This window comes from Schistocerca gregaria, unplaced genomic scaffold (genome assembly GCF_023897955.1).
Source record: "Schistocerca gregaria isolate iqSchGreg1 unplaced genomic scaffold, iqSchGreg1.2 ptg001169l, whole genome shotgun sequence".
Lineage (NCBI taxonomy): Eukaryota > Metazoa > Arthropoda > Insecta > Orthoptera > Acrididae > Schistocerca > Schistocerca gregaria.
In genome coordinates, this window is record NW_026062500.1 from 10,001 (window position 1) to 17,500 (window position 7,500).

Consider the following 7,500-nt stretch of genomic DNA (forward strand, 5'->3'; position numbering starts at 1 on the left):
CGAGCCAACAGCGGCGCGGGTCCGGGGCCGGGCCAGGTAGGTCCGTCATCCGGGAAGAACCGCGCGCGCTTGCCGGGAGCCCGAGCGCCCAAAGGGGCGAATCGACTCCTCCAGATATACCGCCGAGCAGCCAGCCAGGACACCGGGGCTCTGCCCAACAGACGCGAACCGAGGCCCGCGGAAGGACAGGCTGCGCACCCGGGCCGTAGGCCGGCACCCAGCGGGTCGCGACGTCCTACTAGGGGAGAAGTGCGGCCCACCGCACACCGGAACGGCCCCACCCCGCGGCGAGTGGAAAGGCAACCGGACACGACCCCGCCGCGGATTGCTCCGCGCGGGCGGCCGGCCCCATCTGCCGAGGGCGGGGGCCAGTGGCCGGATGGGCGTGAATCTCACCCGTTCGACCTTTCGGACTTCTCACGTTTACCCCAGAACGGTTTCACGTACTTTTGAACTCTCTCTTCAAAGTTCTTTTCAACTTTCCCTCACGGTACTTGTTCGCTATCGGTCTCGTGGTCATATTTAGTCTCAGATGGAGTTTACCACCCACTTGGAGCTGCACTCTCAAGCAACCCGACTCGAAGGAGAGGTCCCGCCGACGCTCGCACCGGCCGCTACGGGCCTGGCACCCTCTACGGGCCGTGGCCTCATTCAAGTTGGACTTGGGCTCGGCGCGAGGCGTCGGGGTAGTGGACCCTCCCAAACACCACATGCCACGACAGGCGGCAGCCTGCGGGGTTCGGTGCTGGACTCTTCCCTGTTCGCTCGCCGCTACTGGGGGAATCCTTGTTAGTTTCTTTTCCTCCGCTTAGTAATATGCTTAAATTCAGCGGGTAGTCTCGCCTGCTCTGAGGTCGTTGTACGAGGTGTCGCACGCCACACCGCCAGCCGGCTGTGCACGCTACCGAGAAAGTACCGGTATGCGAACCGCCAGGCGACGGGCGCGCATCGCACGTTTAAGGAGACGCGGCCGGCCACACAGGCGACCACGACACTCCCACGTCTCCGAAGCGGGACAAACGCCGCGCGCTTCAGTATACGTAGCCGACCCTCAGCCAGACGTGGCCCGGGAACGGAATCCATGGACCGCAATGTGCGTTCGAAACGTCGATGTTCATGTGTCCTGCAGTTCACATGTCGACGCGCAATTTGCTGCGTTCTTCATCGACCCACGAGCCGAGTGATCCACCGTCCTGGGTGATCTTTTCCTTTTCAGTCTCCCACTGTCTCTTTCAAGACAGTAGCATTTGCGGGACTGAGGCGTCTGACGGCCCCTGTTCCACTATTTTTTTTGTGTCCAACGGCCTCACAGCCGATGGGCGTCGTACGGCTCCACACCGGAGCGGACAGGCACTCGGGCGAACGTCATTCAAAACCGGCGCCAGGCGCCAGGTACCGCAGGCCAGCCGCTCCAGAGCTTCAGCGCTCGTACCACACAACAACAACACTTCCGCTAGTTTTGAGAGGCACGCGTGGTTCCGCACGCGGCGCACGGCCACTGCCGTACAGGTAGCGTGTTGCGCGACACGACACGCACATCGAAAGACATGCAGTCTAGTCGGTAATGATCCTTCCGCAGGTTCACCTACGGAAACCTTGTTACGACTTTTACTTCCTCTAAATGATCAAGTTTGGTCATCTTTCCGGTAGCATCGGCAACGACAGAGTCGATGCCGCGTACCAGTCCGAAGACCTCACTAAATCATTCAATCGGTAGTAGCGACGGGCGGTGTGTACAAAGGGCAGGGACGTAATCAACGCGAGCTTATGACTCGCGCTTACTGGGAATTCCTCGTTCATGGGGAACAATTGCAAGCCCCAATCCCTAGCACGAAGGAGGTTCAGCGGGTTACCCCGACCTTTCGGCCTAGGAAGACACGCTGATTCCTTCAGTGTAGCGCGCGTGCGGCCCAGAACATCTAAGGGCATCACAGACCTGTTATTGCTCAATCTCGTGCGGCTAGAAGCCGCCTGTCCCTCTAAGAAGAAAAGTAATCGCTGACAGCACGAAGGATGTCACGCGACTAGTTAGCAGGCTAGAGTCTCGTTCGTTATCGGAATTAACCAGACAAATCGCTCCACCAACTAAGAACGGCCATGCACCACCACCCACCGAATCAAGAAAGAGCTATCAATCTGTCAACCCTTCCGGTGTCCGGGCCTGGTGAGGTTTCCCGTGTTGAGTCAAATTAAGCCGCAGGCTCCACTCCTGGTGGTGCCCTTCCGTCAATTCCTTTAAGTTTCAGCTTTGCAACCATACTTCCCCCGGAACCCAAAAGCTTTGGTTTCCCGGAGGCTGCCCGCCGAGTCATCGGAGGAACTGCGGCGGATCGCTGGCTGGCATCGTTTATGGTTAGAACTAGGGCGGTATCTGATCGCCTTCGAACCTCTAACTTTCGTTCTTGATTAATGAAAACATACTTGGCAAATGCTTTCGCTTCTGTTCGTCTTGCGACGATCCAAGAATTTCACCTCTAACGTCGCAATACGAATGCCCCCGCCTGTCCCTATTAATCATTACCTCGGGTTCCGAAAACCAACAAAATAGAACCGAGGTCCTATTCCATTATTCCATGCACACAGTATTCAGGCGGGCTTGCCTGCTTTAAGCACTCTAATTTGTTCAAAGTAAACGTGCCGGCCCACCGAGACACTCAACAAAGAGCACCCTGGTAGGATTTAAACGGGGTCCGCCTCGGGACGCGAAAGCACCCCTTCGGCTCGCCCCACCGGCAGGACGTCCCACGATACATGCCAGTTAAACACCGACGGGCGGTGAACCAACAGCGTGGGACACAAATCCAACTACGAGCTTTTTAACCGCAACAACTTTAATATACGCTATTGGAGCTGGAATTACCGCGGCTGCTGGCACCAGACTTGCCCTCCAATAGATACTCGTTAAAGGATTTAAAGTGTACTCATTCCGATTACGGGGCCTCGGATGAGTCCCGTATCGTTATTTTTCGTCACTACCTCCCCGTGCCGGGAGTGGGTAATTTGCGCGCCTGCTGCCTTCCTTGGATGTGGTAGCCGTTTCTCAGGCTCCCTCTCCGGAATCGAACCCTGATTCCCCGTTACCCGTTACAACCATGGTAGGCGCAGAACCTACCATCGACAGTTGATAAGGCAGACATTTGAAAGATGCGTCGCCGGTACGAGGACCGTGCGATCAGCCCAAAGTTATTCAGAGTCACCAAGGCAAACGGACCAGACAAGCCAATCCGATTGGTTTTGATCTAATAAAAGCGTCCCTTCCATCTCTGGTCGGGACTCTGTTTGCATGTATTAGCTCTAGAATTACCACAGTTATCCAAGTAACGTGGGTACGATCTAAGGAACCATAACTGATTTAATGAGCCATTCGCGGTTTCACCTTAATGCGGCTTGTACTGAGACATGCATGGCTTAATCTTTGAGACAAGCATATGACTACTGGCAGGATCAACCAGGGAGCTGCGTCAACTAGAGCTGAGCAGCCGGCCGCCCGGGAGTGTGTCCCGGGGGCCCGCGCGAACACGCAAGCGTCCGCTCAATTATTCTGCAAACAGGAGGAGGCCGAGCTCCCCTGCACGATACACCTCGAAACCCTCTCAGGTCCCGGCGGCGCGCAGCGCCGTCCTAGGTACTTGGTCGGTTTCGAGAGAGGCGCAATCGCCCGGAGTTAGGCGAGTAGACGGTTTTAGTGCGAACACCCTTGCTCCCAACTGAGCTTGCCGCTGCCGACAGAGGCCCGGGAGCGTGCTGTCGTGGCATTGCCGGCGGGAGACAACACGCGCCACCTATGGTGACCGGCAGCTCCAACGCCAGCGCCACACAAGGGCAAAGCCCCACTTGGGTGCAGAAGCGAACTCTCCCAGCACAGCGCACGCGCCAACACGTCCGCACAACTGCGATACAAACCACCTGCGAGAACCGCTGGGGCGACCGAGCAGCAGACGGCGTCGCGGCGCCGAGTGCCAGGCGGCGGCGCATCCTCAACGCACACAGTCCTCAATCAGACCAGCACACTGCAGATGTCCACCGCGCTTCGCACCGGGCTCGGCTGAACCAACTTTGGCCGCCAGGCGCCGCGTGCAGGGTGCGCCGCAGCGTAGCTGCGCCGCCTGCCGGGCCCGTCGGCTGGCGCTCCTGCCACTCGGCGCCCCCCACCAGCCGCCTGTTGCGCGTGCGCCCACGCAGCGCGCGGCCAACACGCCGGGCGGCCCCCCTTCACCGGCCGGGAACAGTCCCACCAAGCCACCGCCGCGTATCGCTTCATACCCACATGGGCCTAGTCACGCGTGTGGATGTGGCGGGTACCGCTGAAACAACCGGTTAATAGCTGTACCGATCGTCGCCATCACAGATTCACCTCCAGCGTGAACAACCGCTCAACAACGGATTTCCAGTTCATTTGCGTATCTTGGGCAGTAAACGTAGATGTCCACCTACATTTGCGAATTCAACAATTCTTGCATGCCAGGATGTCATGTGTCACGACACGCTACATCAGACCACATACACACTGCGACATGTGCAGAAGAGAACACGTGGAAGGTGGCCCGCGCACGTATGCGATGTACCTTCCGCGATCCACTGTCAACCGGCATCTGCGGCATGTCCCAGATATGGAACGCGGTCCACCAGGGTAGCACTTTGTGTGAGGCAATACGACAAAGTCGGAATACACGCGTCACTACATCAGACGGCTCACGCTGACCTGACCTGACCTGACTCACCGCACCACCACCCCCAGCGACCCAGGGTGACATACAATGCGTTCGTACGTTCCTCCCACACGCCTCTACGGCGTACCACAGTGCAACCTAGCTGTTATTGGGAGACGAGACAAGTAGCATCAAGCACAACATATGGAAATTGAGATTCGACACCGTTGGGCACAGCCAGCGTACGGTCACACGTATCACACTACTTCACTCTGTACGTAACGACCGATGATCGGTACAGCGTGTGGGTTACGCGTACGACATCAGCGGACAATGGACACAGACCATACCACGACGTACACTGAGGGCGTCGACATCTGAATGCAACTGAACAGCTGCGAGGCTCATTTAACACTCAAACGCCAGACCGACCAGCTTGAGAGGACAGAGACACAAAGAGGGGGACAGAGGGGGACAGAGGGGGGGGAGGGGGGGGGTCGGCGATATAGTCCTATTGCAGTACAATTGACAGTGGATAGCAGGAATATGTGGAAAGTAAGCAACACTCGCAAGACATCTACATGAGGATAACAACGACACCAGAGATTCCGAGCAGTGAACTATGTTAGGCAAAGGGACAACGTGGGTTAGGTTAAGGGACAACGTGGGTTAGGTTAAGGGACAACGTGGGTTAGGTTAAGGGACAACGTGGGTTAGGTTAAGGGACAACGTGGGTTAGGTTAAGGGACAACGTGGGTTAGGTTAAGGGACAACGTGGGTTAGGTTAAGGGACAACGTGGGTTAGGTTAAGGGACAACGTGGGTTAGGTTAAGGGACAACGTGGGTTAGGTTAAGGGACAACGTGGGTTAGGTTAAGGGACAACGTGGGTTAGGTTAAGGGACAACGTGGGTTAGGTTAAGGGACAACGTGGGTTAGGTTAAGGGACAACGTGGGTTAGGTTAAGGGACAACGTGGGTTAGGTTAAGGGACAACGTGGGTTAGGTTAAGGGACAACGTGGGTTAGGTTAAGGGACAACGTGGGTTAGGTTAAGGGACAACGTGGGTTAGGTTAAGGGACAACGTGGGTTAGGTTAAGGGACAACGTGGGTTAGGTTAAGGGACAACGTGGGTTAGGTTAAGGGACAACGTGGGTTAGGTTAAGGGACAACGTCGGTTAGGTTAAGGGACAACGTCGGTTAGGTTAAGGGACAACGTCGGTTAGGTTAAGGGACAACGTCGGTTAGGTTAAGGGACAACGTCGGTTAGGTTAAGGGACAACGTCGGTTAGGTTAAGGGACAACGTCGGTTAGGTTAAGGGACAACGTGGGTTAGGTTAAGGGACAACGTGGGTTAGGTTAAGGGACAACTTGAGTTAGGTTAAGGGACAACTTGAGTTAGGTTAAGGGACAAATTGAGTTAGGTTAAGGGACAAATTGAGTTAGGTTAAGGGACAAATTGAGTTAGGTTAAGGGACAAATTGAGTTAGGTTAAGGGACAACTTGAGTTAGGTTAAGGGACAAATTGAGTTAGGTTAAGGGACAAATTGAGTTAGGTTAAGGGACAAATTGAGTTAGGTTAAGGGACAACTTGAGTTAGGTTAAGGGACAACTTGAGTTAGGTTAAGGGACAACTTGAGTTAGGTTAAGGGACAACTTGAGTTAGGTTAAGGGACAACTTGAGTTAGGTTAAGGGACAACTTGAGTTAGGTTAAGGGACAACTTGAGTTAGGTTAAGGGACAACTTGAGTTAGGTTAAGGGACAACTTGAGTTAGGTTAAGGGACAACTTGAGTTAGGTTAAGGGACAACTTGAGTTAGGTTAAGGGACAACTTGAGTTAGGTTAAGGGACAACTTGAGTTAGGTTAAGGGACAACTTGAGTTAGGTTAAGGGACAACTTGAGTTAGGTTAAGGGACAACTTGAGTTAGGTTAAGGGACAAATTGAGTTAGGTTAAGGGACAAATTGAGTTAGGTTAAGGGACAACTTGAGTTAGGTTAAGGGACAACTTGAGTTAGGTTAAGGGACAAATTGAGTTAGGTTAAGGGACAACTTGAGTTAGGTTAAGGGACAACTTGAGTTAGGTTAAGGGACAACTTGAGTTAGGTTAAGGGACAACTTGAGTTAGGTTAAGGGACAACTTGAGTTAGGTTAAGGGACAACTTGAGTTAGGTTAAGGGACAACTTGAGTTAGGTTAAGGGACAACTTGAGTTAGGTTAAGGGACAACTTGAGTTAGGTTAAGGGACAACTTGAGTTAGGTTAAGGGACAACTTGAGTTAGGTTAAGGGACAACTTGAGTTAGGTTAAGGGACAACTTGAGTTAGGTTAAGGGACAACGTGGGTTAGGTTAAGGGACAAATTGAGTTAGGTTAAGGGACAACTTGAGTTAGGTTAAGGGACAACTTGAGTTAGGTTAAGGGACAACTTGAGTTAGGTTAAGGGACAACTTGAGTTAGGTTAAGGGACAACTTGAGTTAGGTTAAGGGACAACTTGAGTTAGGTTAAGGGACAACTTGAGTTAGGTTAAGGGACAACTTGAGTTAGGTTAAGGGACAACTTGAGTTAGGTTAAGGGACAACTTGAGTTAGGTTAAGGGACAACTTGAGTTAGGTTAAGGGACAACTTGAGTTAGGTTAAGGGACAACTTGAGTTAGGTTAAGGGACAACTTGAGTTAGGTTAAGGGACAACTTGAGTTAGGTTAAGGGACAACTTGAGTTAGGTTAAGGGACAACTTGAGTTAGGTTAAGGGACAACTTGAGTTAGGTTAAGGGACAACTTGAGTTAGGTTAAGGGACAAATTGAGTTAGGTTAAGGGACAAATTGAGTTAGGTTAAGGGACAAATTGAGTTAG

At 53.3% G+C, this 7,500-nt stretch overlaps 3 non-coding genes across 3 annotated transcripts in view; all 3 read right to left on the reverse strand.

The window, feature by feature from the left end:
• Positions 1-857, reverse strand: part of LOC126329320 (large subunit ribosomal RNA) — a 4,222-nt gene extending 3,365 nt beyond the window's left edge. Inside the window, exon 1 of the ribosomal RNA XR_007562200.1 lies at positions 1-857. This exon is cut by the window's left edge and continues 3,365 nt beyond it. This is a non-coding gene — a ribosomal RNA (large subunit ribosomal RNA).
• A 188-nt stretch (positions 858-1,045) lies between these two features.
• On the reverse strand, positions 1,046-1,200 carry LOC126329314 (5.8S ribosomal RNA). The gene has a single exon (XR_007562195.1). It is a non-coding gene; the product is annotated as a 5.8S ribosomal RNA (ribosomal RNA).
• A 362-nt stretch (positions 1,201-1,562) lies between these two features.
• Positions 1,563-3,455, reverse strand: LOC126329318 (small subunit ribosomal RNA). The gene has a single exon (XR_007562198.1). It is a non-coding gene; the product is annotated as a small subunit ribosomal RNA (ribosomal RNA).
• Between the last annotated feature and the right edge of the window lie 4,045 nt (positions 3,456-7,500).